Here is a 16,896-nt window from a genome sequence, read left to right on the forward strand (position 1 = left end):
TTACCTACTTACTGATGATTCCTAAGTAAAAATTGGCTTCGTTGAATCCGTTTATACTGTTTGCTTGGTTCGGGTAGTAAATTGTTATTATAGGTGTGTGTTATCTATCATCCACCGACTGCAATGTCTAAGAATGGGATGAACTATACAAATTATATTTCGAAATTGATTGAGCTTATGTGTAAGATTTCGTCTTCTCATGTATGCCAGTAGCGTTGTCGTGACCTGCTTTTCTCAACAAGAACGCGATTGGTGTAATGGAAACAATTTTCATCATAACCGATTGTACCAGTGATTGTTTTACCGTATTCATTGTTGTTTAACTGTATCAAAGTCACTTTTCGTTTGCGTGTCCATCATGCCCGCTCGCACTTTCTTACGATCTGCCCTTATTGCCTGTTTTCGTTGGCACGTCTCGGTATTCTTTCGATACCACGAGATCGCCAATAAATATACTCTATTTCGATCAGTTACAGTCTTCTGGTTTGCCAGTTACCAAAGGGACCAAGTCGATTTGGGGCGCGTGATCTTATTGTAGTGGTGATCATAGTCAATCAAGACTCGACGCCATCTACATCTGGTGAGCCACATCTGGTAAGCCAAGTCTTCAAACACAGTTCAACCTTCGGTAAATCTTCCAAAGAAGATCGCAATGGTGAGTCTATTATTTATCTGTCCACTTCTGTTGCACGTATTCGTACTGATATTTTTCAATATATAATATTCTGACAACTTAATATGGTGGATAACGATAAAAATAGTATTAATATAATAGACTCGGAAGTACAGGCAGTTAGCTTTCGGCCGGTTCCTCTCATCCCCCACGATCCAGATTTTTGGTACGCGGCACTGGAGTCTCAATACGAGATCCACCGCATAACAAACCAACCGCAAAAATATGCCTATGCTCTGGAATCTTCACCCGGGAATCACTTGACCGCTGTCCGTGAGGTTGTCCTCAATTCAAACGTACCGATTTTTTACGATCACCTCAAGGAAGCAATCCTTAGACACTTCCTCCTGCCAAGATAGGAACGATTGAGGACCTTATTAGCACGTCACCCCATGGGTGATGCTAAACCGGGCCTCCACCTCACGCGCCTGCAATCTCTTGCAGAAAATACGACAGCTGACTCAGAGATTGTCAAAGAATTGTGGCTCGAATCTCCACTAGCTAGTATCCAACCAACTCCTACCGCTCTGCTCGAGGACACCCCACTCAACAAGGTGGCCCTCATAGCAGATAAGATATTAGCACGAACTGGCATCCGAGACAACTACGTAGTTGCCTCAACATTCAAGCCATGCCACAATTTATCCGCGATCCAGGTTACATCTGCTCACAATTATTTTCACTTCCAGAAAAACAGAACAGGATGTCCTCGATCAAAATTACCCACTAGATTTATCCGAACAGGACAAAATTTTCCCCGAAATGGGGAGATTGGGAAGTTACGAAGCAACAACAGATCCAACGTGTGCACTACAATACAAAGAAAGCTAAATTATTGTTCTTCGCAATGATTTTGCGGTTTTGCTGAAGCGAGAGACCACGTGCAGACGAAAAACCCTGATATTCGTGTAACCGACCGGACCTTAAGTAATTAAAATACGGAATGACTGCCTCTTGTTTGGCCATTCAAGGTCGTTGAAACGGAGGGCGGCAGTGAAAGGGTCAAACGTCTTTACGGTGCTTACTTTAGTATATACTAGACGCGAATGGTCAGTGTAAATGTTCGCGGGTTTTATGGAGGTCGGGTTGCAGACAGCAGCAAGCGGTCAAGAACGAATAAAAAAAGAGTTCAGAGGCGTTTCAAACAAGAAGTAATGCAATAAACGCCCATATGATGAGTTTAAAATTTCAACTCCAACGTGCTATTTTGTGCTCCGAAGGAAGATCTTGATAACGCTACCAGGACACAAAGTTAACAACATTTAAGTAAACTCACCCATATATCCTTCCGAAATATCGGAGATGTTAATGAAGGCGTAGGACGACGTTATATGTTCCATACATGTTTATTTGGCATATCACGGGGGTGCCGTGAAAGAGGGGAAAAGAGGTTAACAAGAAGCAAAGGAGACAATTTTCGTTACTGGTGAAGTTAAGTTATTTGCGATGGAATAATTGAGGCATTATCGCTAGGTTCATCTCCTTTTATCAAGTCAGTTTTTAAGCAAGTGTATTTCAACAGGTTAAAGAAAACGAATCGAAAGTGTGCTGGTGAATGGACAAAGGACTGTATAAGTGAAGGTGGAAGTCCAAGATGTATAGTTCTAATATGTAGTAAGAAAAATACTGTTTGGATAGACACATGGCTTATTTTCGTCGAAATTATTATAACTCGTTCCTATCATAACTTTTATACAGTTATCAGTAAACTCCTATTTAACATAATCCTCCCGTTTTTCTTGTAATAGGGTTTCTCTGTGGAACGCGGAACCGATTCAGGGTTACAAACATGAGTCAAAGAAGTATTTAGGATAAAACCTCAGTATCAATACCACTGGTCAAATCCTACTAGACCATAAGGAGCCGTAATTCAACAGAATGTTCTGCTTTACAGACATGGTTACGTTAAAGTTATCTCCCTGCCATCATGTTTGCCGGTCGGTATGCCAACCTCCCTCCTTTTGTGTTGCTAGGCTCTCTTGCGCTTGTGGCATGTTTAAACATCTTAATCTAAGCTGTGTTGCAAAACTTGTTGGATTACTACTAGTTCTATGTTACAAGTAAATCAGACAGCTAAAGCTTTCGTGCTGTGTACCATATATCTAGTTAGTACATCACACTTCTATGAACTTAACAAATGGCATAGTTTATGAGATTTTATTGAGATGATATGTAGCTTAAAGACTGTAAGAAAGATGTTTGATCGAAGAAAAAGAGTTTATGGTTGCGAAATTTATGAGTAAAGCAGTAAGCCAGAAAACAAAACATTTGAGTGTTAAATGGTATGGGATGTTGGAACCATTTTAAACTGGTGAAAATGAACTGTAAATGACTCACACAGATTTAGGATAAAATGAATTACTTTTGGTCGAACATAGTTATCTATCTATATAATTAAAGTGGAAGAGATATTGCACTTGCTGGAAAAAGTTATGAAACCTTCAAGATTGGAGAGATGCCAAATCACAAAATGAAGATGCAATATAATAACGAAGATTAGGTTATGGGTAAATTCTGGGAAATACATATGGACTTTTGCTTTATATATATTCCCATTGTACTGCCTAATTTATATATATATATATATAGCTTACGTTCGTTACTCCCAATGAAGCTTAGGCCTCCGACTAGCGTTCCCCAGCCCACTTTGTCCTGAAGCTTCCTTTCTATTTATATTCAATTGTCATTCATTATTCTCATATCTGTTTCCATTTCTCGGCGAACTGTGTTCTTTGGCCTTCCCCTTCACCTTTTAGCCTTGAGGTGAGTGCTTGCCTTGCAACGTAGTTGGCTGCTTTCCTCAATGTGCAAACAATACCAACACATTGACCAATAGATTTTATCACAACTTCAGAAGTATCATCGACAAAATCGCACCTTTGGAATACTGGAGACCTAAGTTCCCTAAAGATCTGTATATACCGGTCGGTACACGAAGACGTCTTCAAAAACAGTGTACTAGATTCCACGACTTTAATGACTTTTCCTCTTTAGTAACTATGACAAGATTATTTGTTCGAACAGAAGATATACTTACATAAAACACAGTCGAACAGAAAAAACGTGCTGTCGAACTTAATAACAACTCCTCTGCACTCACCATACTCTTTCAAAATGAACTTAGAAGTTCTAAATCGAAAGGAAACATATTTATTAAAGACAAACAAGTATTCGTAGATCCTAAACTTGTTACGGAATTGTTTAGTGAACACTTCCGTTCTCCATTAACTGATGAAAAACCACTAAATGATTCAGAACTAATCCCAGCACCTCCCTGTGAGATTACTAATGTAGACTTGAATGTACAACATTTCTTCAAGGCAATTAGTACATTGAAACACTCCTACACCGATGGACCAGATGATATCCCAGTTAGCATGCTAAAACGTGGAAGTGATGATTTTTTACTCTTAATTTTTGGCCTGTTACTCCCAATGGATCATAGGCCGCTGACCAGCATTCTCCAACCCACCCTGTCCTGGGCATTCCTTTCTAGTTCTATCCAACTTTTGTTCATTCTTCTCATGCCTGTCTCCATTTCTCGGCGTAATGTGTTCTTTGGTCTTCCTCTTCTCCTTTGGCCTTCAGGATTCCATGTGAGGACTTGTCTTGTGATGCAGTTGGCTGCTTTCCTCAATGTGTGTCATATCCACTTTCAGCGCTCCTTCCTGATTTCTTCCTCCTCTGGAATCTGGTTTGTTCTCTCCCACAGTAGCTTGTTGCTGATAGTGTCTGGCCAACGGATCCGAAGTATCTTGCGTAGACGACTGTCAATAAACACCTGTATCTTCTGGATAATGGCTTTCGTAATTCTCCACATCTCCGCCCCATACAATAGAACTGTATTGAATTGAAAATTCTGACTGTGATGTTGGTTGACAATTGTTTTGAGTTCCAGATGGTCTTTAGTTGTAAATGTGCTGCTCTTGCTTTGCCGATCCTCGCCCTCACATCTGCATCTGATCCACCATGTTCATCAATGATGCTGCCCAGATATGTAAAGGTTACCACATCCTCCAAAGCTTCTCCGTCAAATGTAATTCGATTGGTGCATGTTGTATTGTATCAGAGAGTCTTGCTTTTCCCTTTGTTTATATTGAGTCCTACTGCTGCTGAGGCTGATGCTACAATGGTCGTCTTCTGCATTTGTTGTTGCGTGTGTGATAAAAGAGCCAGATCACCTGCGAAGTCTAACTCGTCAAGCTGCATCCTGTCTGTCCATTGTATCCCGTGCTTTCTTCAAGATGTTGAAGTCTTTATGATCCAGTCGATCACCACGAGAAAGAGAAAGGTTGAGAGTAAGTAACCTTGCCTGACAACGGTCAATACCTCGAACGAGTCTGCCAACTGTCCTCCATGCACGAATTTTCAGTTTAGTCCATCATAGGAGTTCCGTATGGTATTGACTATCTTCTCAGGCACGCCGTAGTGTCGAAGAAGCCTCCATAGTGTTGTCCTGTTCACGCTATCAAATGCTTTCTCATAGTTATGTAGAGTGATGAATTCCATTCAATTGATTGTCCCACAATGATTTGTAGAGTTGCGATTTGGTCAGTACATGATCGGTCCATATGGAATCCAGCCGTTGGTCTCGAAGTTAAGGGATCTACGTAGTCCTTCATTCTGTTTAACAATACCCCGTTGAAGACTTTTCCTGGTACTGAGAGAAGAGTGGTGCCCCTGTAGTTATCACACTTGTTAAGATCGCCTTTCTATGGTATCTTGATCAGAAGTCCTTCTTTCCATTCTGTTGGTACCTGTTCTTTATCCCAAATCTTACTGAAGAGAATGTGGAGTATCTTTGCAGTTACTGCTTCATCTGCTTTCAGTGCCTCTGCCGGGATGTTGTCTGGTCTCGCCACTTTGCCGCTCTTGATTTGTCTGATGGCCATGCTGATCTCTTCGATTGTTGGTGGGCCAACATTGACTGGGAGGTCCGTGGGTGCTACTTCGGCGTTGGGCGGGTTCAATGGAGCTGGTCGATTCAAGAGTTCTTTGAAAAGTTCTACCCACCTGTTCCGCTGTTCTTCAATGTTTCTGATTACTTTGCCTTCCGCTTTTTTCACTGATCTTTCTGGTTTACGGTAATTTCCAGAAAGTTTCTTTATGTATCATACAGTTGTCTCATGTTTTCTTCTCCTGCAGCCTTTTCCGTCGTCGTTGCTGGATCTTCCACATATTTACGTTTGTCGGTTCTGATGCTCCTCTTCACTTGCTTGTTTGCTTCTGTGTATTTGGCTTGTGCCTTGGCTTTTTCTGTTCTTTTATGGTTGATATTGATTGCTACCATCTTGTTTCTCCTTTCCTCAATCTTATCCAGTGTACCAGCAGTGATCCATTTCTTGTGATAGTGCTTCTTGTGACCCAGAACCTCCTGAAATGTTGAAATGATTGCTTCCTTGATACCTTTCCAGTTGTTCTCCATGGTAGTTCCCTCTCCATTGAGTAGATCACGAAAGGCCTGGAACCTGTTGCTGAGGTCTATCTTGAATTGGTTAAGTTTGTCAGTATCCCGAAGAAAGGCCGTATAGAACGTTTGTGCCACCTATGACCAGTTTATCGAAGGTACATAGGTTTGCAAATCTCCCACCATTTTCGTTCCTTTCTCCCAGTCCATGTTGTCCCATTACGTCTTCGTATCCAATGTTTTACATTCCAACCTTGGCATTAAAACCTCCCATCAGAATGGTTAGGTTTTTTGTTGGGCACTTCTCGACGATCGACTGCAGCCTATCGTAGGATCCAACTTTCACGTCTTGATTGTAGTCATTGGTAGGCGCATAGCATTGGATGACGTTCATTGTAATGCCCTCTCTTTTTGTTTTGAAGGAGGCTTTGATGATCCTTGGTCAATGAGATTCCCATCTTATAAGTGAATTTTGTGCTTTTCTGGACAGCATCAATGCCACTCCTTGTGTATGTGTGGCACTTTCTTCTTCATGACCAGAGTATAACAGAAGTTCCCCAGAAGATAGTCGTTGTTGTCCAAACTGCTTTCAATGTGTCACTGATTCCAAACACCTCTAGGTTATATTTTTCCATTTCTGCAGCAATTTGGAAGGCTCTTCCGGTCTCCCGCATTGTCCGGACGTTCCATGTACCTATAAAAATTGTTACTCTGGTTGTTAGAAGGGGCATCGGCCTCGTGAATTCCGAAGGAACTCGGTTTTCATCCTGAGGCGTAACAATTATTCCATCAACTCCCAGGACAGAAATTAAATGGTTTGAATTATTTTTTCTGGTTAGCGTTTTTTAGCGAGTTATTTTTCTACGGGATGGGGTGGCTGATGTCATGCCCAACCCTTCTCCTTTACCTGGACTTGGGACCGGCGGTAGCCCCCGGAGGAGCTACAGGCGGAGTTGAAAGTGGTGATATGTGTGTTTTATTGCTCAAAGTATTTGCGATATCACTCTCTACAGCGTGTTACCCTACTGCCTTGAGAACTACACATATAGTTCCCAAAATTAAAACTAGACCTGAAGCAAATGTTGAAAATTGCTGACTCATAAACATAACTTTAGTGGTGTCTGGAGTGATGGAAAAAGTAGTTAAGGCGGCGGTAGTTCAAGAGATAATTACTAATAATCTCATCTCGGTCTCCCAACATGGATTTCTTAGGTCCAGATCATGTGATACATGCCTAGTGTGCTACCTGGATGATATAACTCTGAAGCGAGACAACGGAATCCATGTGCCAGTCCCATTTTCAAACTTGAAGAAAGGCTTTGATAAGGTCACACACAAAAGGCTTCTAGTCAAACTACGGTCCCTCGGAATCAACAACTCACTCTATTCATTGTTTGTTTCATTTTTAAACGAACGAGAACAAATGGTAAAGTGTAATGACTCTCTCTCATCACCTAAACCAATAACCAGTGACGTCATCCAGGAAAGTGAATTATTTCCACTCTTGTTTCTCATGCATACAATGTATGTAAAATCATTAAATTTGGTGAACCATACTTATATGCTGATGAGTTCGAAATAGTATACAGCTATAAACCTGAGGCACTAAGTGAAAGTGTATTCCTGATTCAAAATGACACCGAAAACCTAACTATCTGGAGCGAAAAATAGAAATTACCATTCAACCTTATGGAGATAGGCTTAACAAACCTATTTTGTAAATAGTTTTTGATAGCTTTTGCATTGATTTTGTCAATTTTCACAACCTGTGCATTTATCACTAAACGATTGTACTTGTTGTTTAAATGTATGACCTTGAATACTTCCTTTTTTGAACCCAACATAGCACGACATTTTTAACTGCTCATAAATAAATACATTCTTGTACACACGTCTCTCGTTTTACAATGCCTGTGGATATGATAACTGAACTATTAACTAACTATGATCTATATTTATAGATTGTCGTAACATTCTCATTACGTTCCACGTTCCGTTATACTACTGAAGCCATATCAACCTCACTGGAATTATTATTTACCTATAATTGTGGGTTCTGGTACCAAACTCAATGGAACATGCACCAGCCAGCCGATTTAAGTAACGTCCTTTGACTTTTATTTGTGTTCATAGCTTATAAGTTGTATATCATTATATTAACTTTAGGACGCAATAACTTTATTTCCATTTTTGAGCTACTATTTATTTCGGTTCGCCACAACTTCAACAAGTGCGGGGTCATGCATTTTGCAAAACATCCCTATGAACTGTAGGTATACTTAAATAAAAGTAGAGTCCAGACACTTAAATCAGTACACGATCTAGGTATTAATTACACAGCAAGCCTAAAATTTGAAGTACATGTCTCCTCTATTATTTCTAAAGCTAGACGGCTAATTGGTTTCTTATAGCCTACCCTTTACATAATATGTGTACCACCTTCCTTTGAATACTGCTTTTTTATCTTCTCTAATATGAATACCACACACAAAATATGAGTAGATGTCCAAAGACGCTTCACACGCCAACTGCTTGGAAGTGACTCCACTCTCGATTACACAGGTAGATGTAAGCACCTCTCTCTAGAACCTTTATGGCACCTTAGGCTTAGGAACAATCTGATATTTCTCTACGAATCAGTAAATGGTCTCGCATTCCTAACCTCCTGTCCAACTATGATCCATGACCCAGCCTATAGACTAAGAAACAACGCACATACACTATTTACCGTAAAACACCAAAAACAAATGCGTTGTAAGTTCTTTATACTGCGGTATAGCTTATTGTGGAACAAGTTGTTATACCTATCAGTAACTGTGACAGTTTTACCAAATTCAAAAGGCTAGTAACCTTGTTGCTAGACTCTAAAGAGCTACATCAACTATTCCTTGAACTCCCTCCCACCAATGATGCACTTCATTATCGACCGCCTAATATCTAGACGGAACAAGAATATGACGAGCCTCATTGCTATTAGTATGAATATAACCAGATTACAGAACATATGCTTTATTCTCTCCCACTATTCATTGATTATTAATCATGGCCTCCTGCTCCTAACCCTCACTTTCAGATTCCGAATATCTCTAATTGTTAAAACCACATTATTCTTCCTAAGTGTCATGTATTCTTATTTTTTCTATTGCAAATAGACGGATAACTCACTAATCTAATGTATGCTGATCAACTTGGGTCGATCAAAAGAAGCTCAAAATATCGTAAATTCTTGTAACTTGCTCAATGTTTTATTTTTCTTACCCTAAAAATTTTACAATCTTCTACTCTTTTATATCCTTTGATTTGCTATCTATTCTTACCATTTCTTAACCACATATAATCTGATCTATGTTTTATGACATATACCATTAGTTATCTTCATAGCAGTATGATATACCTAGTGGATGTCTAACCCATAACACAAATGCTTTAGCCATATGATGTGCTTGTAACATTGAACTAGCAGAGACGGTGTATTCCAACTATGGGCCTTGATTAAGACAATATTCATACACAATACAAATCTAAGAGAGCCTAACATCACCAAAAGGAGAGAGGGCGGCTTAACTGAAAAGAGGACATGATGGTGTGGAGATAACTTCAATCCTCCAGTGTCTGTGGGGCATAACATATTAAATTACAGCTCCTTATGTCAAGTGGGATGTCACGAACCAACGGTATTGATGCGAATTTATTTATGCAAAATACCTTTTTAAACCGTGTTTAAAACGCTGAATTAGTTTCACTTCCTAACGAGTAATCCTATTGCAAGCAAACTAGACATTCGCTAAAAACGAAGTCTGCTCAATACTCTACAAATTCCCGAAAAGAGGCTCAAGTAGCTTCAACAAAGAAGGGAGACAGCCATTTGTGTATCAGAATACTGTTTTCAGCACTATATTTTATAACCACACATAATCCCATACTTTCAAGCTTCTTTCTGAACCCCCTTTATTTAAATATTTTCTTATCTACTCGTACCTTGTTTACACTTATTTTCTTCATCATGTTAGAATTCTCTTGCTTAATAAGTACTTTAATGACAGAGAAATAGACTAAGTAGTCACACCTTAACTGTTCCTCCATGAACATCGAATGCTCCGCTTCTCCTCCTTTCTTTTCCTTACACCCTTTTTCAGCACCCCTGAGATACACCACCACCGAAAACAGATGTGCAACGGGTCACTTCGTCCTGCACCATTATTAAAGCCTCAGATATTCCAGAGGGGTATGATGTTGCGGTTTCTGGAAGCCCTCAACTTCGCATGAATCTATTCTCGACCATCAGTTGCATATCGCAACGCAACCTTCCTAAAGCGTGCAAACTGTGATATTGACAATACGTTTCTTACTAAAACCAGCTACATTCATATCTTATAAAACATCAGCCCAGCTGAGTAATTTACTACAGTGAAAATCGTGACTTCCGCAACAATTTGATCTTGTCTGTAAGCTGGCATGCCTCATGTAACAAGCTGTTATTTGAGGGTAAAGTATTATCATATATGGAACGACATCAAAACAAGGGGGTAGATTTGCGCCCACATTTTGGGAAAAATATATAATTTAAGTAGACGGGAAGTGTGTGAGTTTCTTATTCCACAACATACCTGAGTATAAAAATCGATTCACGCTTGGCTTACATGTCTCCAACCCATTTCTCTTCTCTCTCTCTTTCTCGCTCCATCTCTCCAATTTTCTGTTGGATCAACGGTTGTGTGAAATATACACATTCAAACTTCATTCTCCTATTCCACTTACTTAATTCGATCATTCACTAACGCGTGCTAAGTCAATAATTATATACGAGGATTGGCGACATGTATATTTCGATAGCAATCAGTTATACGATCCAAATGGTGTCATATATAAAGCAACTTAAAGGTCATTAAAACCTCTCGGAAGTTTTTTGATAGAATACCCGTTAATTTAATTAAATATGGGGATCCTAACATTCATATCCTTCTCACTAAAACATTGAATCTCTTCTTTGATTCAGCCATTTTATCTTGCCATTGGAAAACTACGTTATTCTTCCCCTCAGCATCCACCCCTATTTACTATATCTGACCTAATTCATATTATTCTACATATTACGTAATTTCTGATTTGTAATCCTATTGTTCTGTCTCACCCCCATGTCAACTATATATATTCTGATCATTTATCTTACGATTTTATTTCACTTATAAACTGATTCAAGCTAACACTACATATTAGTCATCCCAACATTAACGATTTGATTTAATTTTATATCACAAACACTCCTTGATTCACATGTTACAGTTTATTAAATGATGTACCTTGCCTTAAACTTGGCCAATTTTATATGGATTATTAGTTTATAATTGTAGAACCTGATGAGAAATTACTGAAAAGAATATTCTTCGTTCATATAATTGTGATTTATTTAGTTTGTGAACCGTAATTTCCGCCTTAAGGAATCCAAGATAACCCTGTAAGGTATGCACTCGCTCCATACTCAAATACTGCTCTATTCTATTTAGTTGCATACATTCCATTGACCGATAGAAACTCTTGGAAGCACATCGCCATTTTACATAGCTTCTCATACCAGGCCTATCATATAAAGATAGATATGAAGCATTGAAACTGGATCCCTTGTAGCTAAGACAAATTAAACTCAACCTTACCTTTCAAAATTTTATGAAATGAATCTACTGTAAATTAAGATACTTTAAAATCTGCCAAAAATAGTAACTACAACATTCGGAACCAGAATTTCGTACTAAAGATATCGAGAGCATCAAGTAAATTGAAGTCAACTTTCTTCACATGCTATGCCAGCCTCTAAAATAGTTTACTAGTGGACATCTGATCAATTCAAACACTTTCTCAATTTAAATATCCCCTAAGCTGATTTATGGACAGGTCCGGATTTTCCCCACATGATCGGTGGAGTTTAAACTAAGCTTCATTTGATGATGGTCCATCCAACATTTAACCGACTGACACCTAATGGCTACGTCACAAACCGCAATTATTCGTCCCCGAATAGCCTCTGTAGTTTAAAATGTCTCATTCCAAACAGTACTTTATTCGTATTCTTTTGTAATTTACTTCATACTCCTTTTTTGTAACCATTAAATAACTATGTTTCTTGAGTTTCTTTTAAATCCCCACAACTAATGATAGTGTTGCAAACGTTGGACTTTAGAAATACCTTAGAACGCGACCCGATAAAACTTCTTACGGTTAGAGGCTGCTTGGACGGAAAATCAAAAACTGTTCGATCTTGAAAAGCTCAGAATATTGTAACTTATTGTGACTTCCTTCTAGTCCATATTCTACCAGTATGAAATTCTATCATCACTTGTACTCAAACGTTTTTTCCTACTTATTATCTTACTCATAAGTTTTTCATCCCCTAACTCTTTCTTCATATTATTTGGTCGCCTACCCGTCCTTATCATCTCTAAACCACATATGGTCTGACCAGTATTTTATAACCTATACCATTAGTTAACTTCATAGCAGTGTGATATACTAAATAGGTGGTTAAACCATAATACAAAAGCCTTAGCTGTTTGATTTTCCTGTAACATGGAACTAGTAGTGACAGTGTGTTTCAACAAGGTGTGCGGCGTAGAGCTTAAATCAGAACGATGTTCATATATATCGTAAACGTAAGAGAGCCTAGCAACACAAAAGGAGGGAGGATGGCGTCACTGACCAGCAAGCGTCTGCAGGGCAGAACATTTTGTTTAATTATGGGTCTTTATCATAAGGTGTAATGTCACAAACAAGTGATAATTATGCAAATTTCTGTGCTTTTACTTCCTACTGAAGAATCCTAGTGCAAGCAAAACTGGACAATTACGTCAAATACGAGCTCACTCACGACTACAAAGTTTATAATAATGAAAACGAGCTATAATGTTTTTAACAAAAATAAGGAAGAAAAGGTCAGTTGCCTAAGAAATCAATAAAAGGGAAATGAAGGTGAACAAAAAGGAAACTGCATGAAAAAACAGTGGATAAATAGTGGGGAAACGCTTTCTCATCTGTCAGTGGAGAAACAATCCAGATTTTGCATTTCTTGTCACTCCGTTTCAAATGTCTCGGTATTGTCTACCTTTCGCCTAAATACACGCCAAAACGTCAACATTCATCTACATTTTAAATCCACCTTTTGTCTAACACAGATCTCTCCTTTGTTCGCCGTTATTTCCATAACAAACCACACGACAACTGCACTCGACAACATTTAGAAACGGTACATGTTCAAAGAAATCAAATGATATTCAAACACCATTTTCCGTACCAAAATTTTAAAACACACATAATTCTTAACTTTCAGCTACTTTGGTTCCTTTCCATTCGTGCATTACTTTATTCATTCAACGCCGTACTGTGGCTTATTTTCTTTAACCTGATGATATACCACTGCCTATAAATTGAACTAATAAAAGAGATGGATTCCAAGTAGTCATGCCGCAATTTTTCCATCACAAATGATTGAATTTCACTAATCATGAACACTGTCCGTCCTACCTCTCGCTATTTCCTTCTCTTTTTCAGCACCCTCATAGTATACCGTTGAAGGCATTTGTGGAAATTATGGCTATTTCCCATGCCATCGCATTACCTCTGGAATTTATTTGGAATTGCTATTGGGAAGCATGGTTTAGTACGTTCAAGTTGATGTCTCTGTATGACTAGTCTGAACTTTAATGCCATTCATTTTCGCTACTTGTCACAACTCAATCCCACGAAGCTCGCCAACTCTCATATTAGACATTAGGGCCGCACTAACATTATCATTCGAATGTATGAAGATCTATCTCCTGTTTATATTATTCACGTGTCTTATAACATATCAAAATAATTGGCTAAATTAATAAAGTGAAGCCTGTAGTATTTGCAACAACTTGATCTTGAATGTAAAACGGCATGCCTCACGTAACATATTGTTATCTGGGAACATATTACATTAACAGGGAAACAGGCCTTAATTATTTGGAGGTCGAAGACCAAAATGGGATAAGTGTCTATCGATTCAGAAGAATCAAGAGAAACGCGAATTGTTTGAATCTTCATATAGCTCTATCACAATAGCCTTTGTTTATTTAGTGCTCTTTTTTTGTTGTTACTGAATGCCGAGTTTCAGTTCTGTGTTTAAGCGCCTGAAAATGTTTGTGATAGGGTGCCTTGGAAAAGTCGCGAAACTAACGTAAGGTAGAAAATACGAGTCTAAGTAGCAAAAAACATGGGAGGACAACCTTGAAATCATTGAATGGTTGGCTTATTACCAATCGGTAGCTTCAGAATTCACCTTTAGTAAATTACGAGCTTGTGTATGGCAATTTTTTGTATCCTCTAGCAATAATTGTTTCATTGGCTCATTGGTAATTATATTGATCATCGGATCAAGGGAAATGTCCATCTTTTGTTCCTGAAATTCAAACTGCATACCGAGTAGCAACACTGTGTCCGTGGTAACATCTGTCTGAGCCTTACACCTTGTCAATTAGTCATGTCCGATTACCAAACCCGAGCCAGACTCTTCTCCACAGCACGTAAGGATTGCTTCATTCGCCTTTCCTTTTCATATAATTTCAATTACCCTCACTATTTCCACAACAGCGCTGTATGCTTATCGAGACTTGATGTTTGTATCCTTTGATGCGTGCCTACTTCATTGCGCGTGTGGAAAAGAGAGTTCAGGCTACCCCAGTGTCACTCAGTCCTGCGACTGGTTCCCCATGAACGAAAATACCATCAGTGGATAACTCACTACTCATATGTATTGTGTCCGCAGGAAGTCTTCGACCGACTCGGGACCATTCTTCATAACCCACTTTCATACTGCATTATTTAACAACCTTTCGGTAGACTGGAATATGGTGGATTTCCATACTGGCGTTAGATATTTGTGCCGAAGCACCGACGGAGCTAATTCCTTCAAGAGCCATATTTATTCTTCACAATTTTCTTCGTCTCTCATCTTGGAGCTGTGAAACAGTAATCAGAGTTCAACGATATGAAGCTGAGGAGAGAATGAAATTTTCATTCTTCGAAAAAGTTTTTTTCATTTCAGTATGGTCAGTCGTGTCCACATTGGCCGTCTTTAGTCATTTCAACGCTTCTAAAGGGAGAATACATATTAAGGCATCTGCTTGCTGATGCCGAGAAAACTGTTTTAGAGGACGTTTGCACTGGTCTTCCAGAAGAGTAAATGATTGACCAGGGATATAATTTTCAGTGGATTTTTTTACCCGTTTGAAAGTCACTTTGAGTCACGTCAACGTGTAGGTTCCAAAAATCGTCTGAGGCATGTGGACTTCTATCATTACAATATCGACTATGCACATCTGTTGATGCGTTAATTTTATAGCATTGCCTTCTATAAAACAAAGGTGCGATATAGACGACTGCTTCACTGGTCTTATAGTTATATCATTTACTTTGTCCCATGAGATCCACCTGCGGCACAGGCAGGCTCTTCACGCCTTTAACAGTTTTCTTAAGAAAAAGTGAGAATAGGAAGTCACAATTTAGGATTGCTATGTATACGCAGTGATAATGATTTGCATCTAGGCCTAGAAAACATAGCCAGTTCAATGCAAGTTTCGATTAACATCCAGCTACGACCCAACTGGACGTTCAGTCGCGTCCACACCTCATCTTCACATGTTAATTAGTGTATTTTTGAGTTTAATATAATATTTCAGGATGAACAACTATGAACGCAGAAGCAGAATCATTTTATTCTGTGTTCTTAGTTATTCATGTTATTCTGTCGCGTTGATTATTCTTGCCCTAGTTAAAAAAGAGTTGATATTTCCGTCATGTATGTATGATGCCGTTGTTGAAAACGGTTTACATAACTTGAATTGTGGCCAGCGGTTAAGAATAGAACATTTCTGTATTTTTAGTGATGAAACTTATTGCCTATATATGCTTCCAAATTTATATGAGAATGAATGTGGCGTGGTTGTCAAATGAACTTAGTTTTGATAAGAAGTGTTGTACACTACGAACTGGATTAAAAATCGGACTTTTGATGCCAAGTACAAACTAGAGCAATTTGTAACTAGTAGTAACTGCGGAGATTAGTCAAGACGCTCAAACTCTAGCCCAGTCAAAATATAAAGTGTTCAGGGGATGTAATTTATTTTCTATTAATGCCGGAATAGGTCATGTGCCGTTTGTCCAAAAGGTGATATTTAACATTGCAGAAATATCAACAGCAAAATTATTATGGATTGTGAACATAGTTGCTCGTCACAAAACCAGACGTTGCAAGTCCTGAAAGTGTGCTCTGGTTCACAATCAAAAACTGCACAATTTCAATCAGTTCAAGCAATACAATCAAAAGTGGTAACCATCTCATCTAGAATCAGAAGGTCTACAGGTTGAACGTATGAAGGAATCAAGAAAGTAAAGCCACAAGTTCCATTAAAAACGCAGTTACTTAAGGAGATTTTCACACAAGTCCATAAAAATGTTCAAAAACTTTCTTACGCACGACGGAACGTCTGTTAATGGGCTTGTGGTTATTCAAGTTGAGGTACCAATTGAACGGCATGAGAGTTATGGAGCATGAAGAAAATAATTAAGTGATTAGTCACAATGTCTTTGAACGTGCAAAAAGAAACCAACCGTTGTTTGTTCCGTCTATATCACGGAGTTTGATTTAGCATAATTGAAAGTATAACTAAATTTCTGCCGTATCATATTCCTTCAAAATATCGTCTTACTAACTTCATAATTACTCCTGTTACCCCTAATGGAGGAGAATACGCCGCTCAACAGCACTCTCCATTCAACCCTGTCCTGTCAATCCTCTCCAGTT

This window comes from Schistosoma mansoni (genome assembly GCF_000237925.1).
Source record: "Schistosoma mansoni, WGS project CABG00000000 data, supercontig 0221, strain Puerto Rico, whole genome shotgun sequence".
Classification (NCBI taxonomy): Eukaryota; Metazoa; Platyhelminthes; class Trematoda; order Strigeidida; family Schistosomatidae; genus Schistosoma; species Schistosoma mansoni.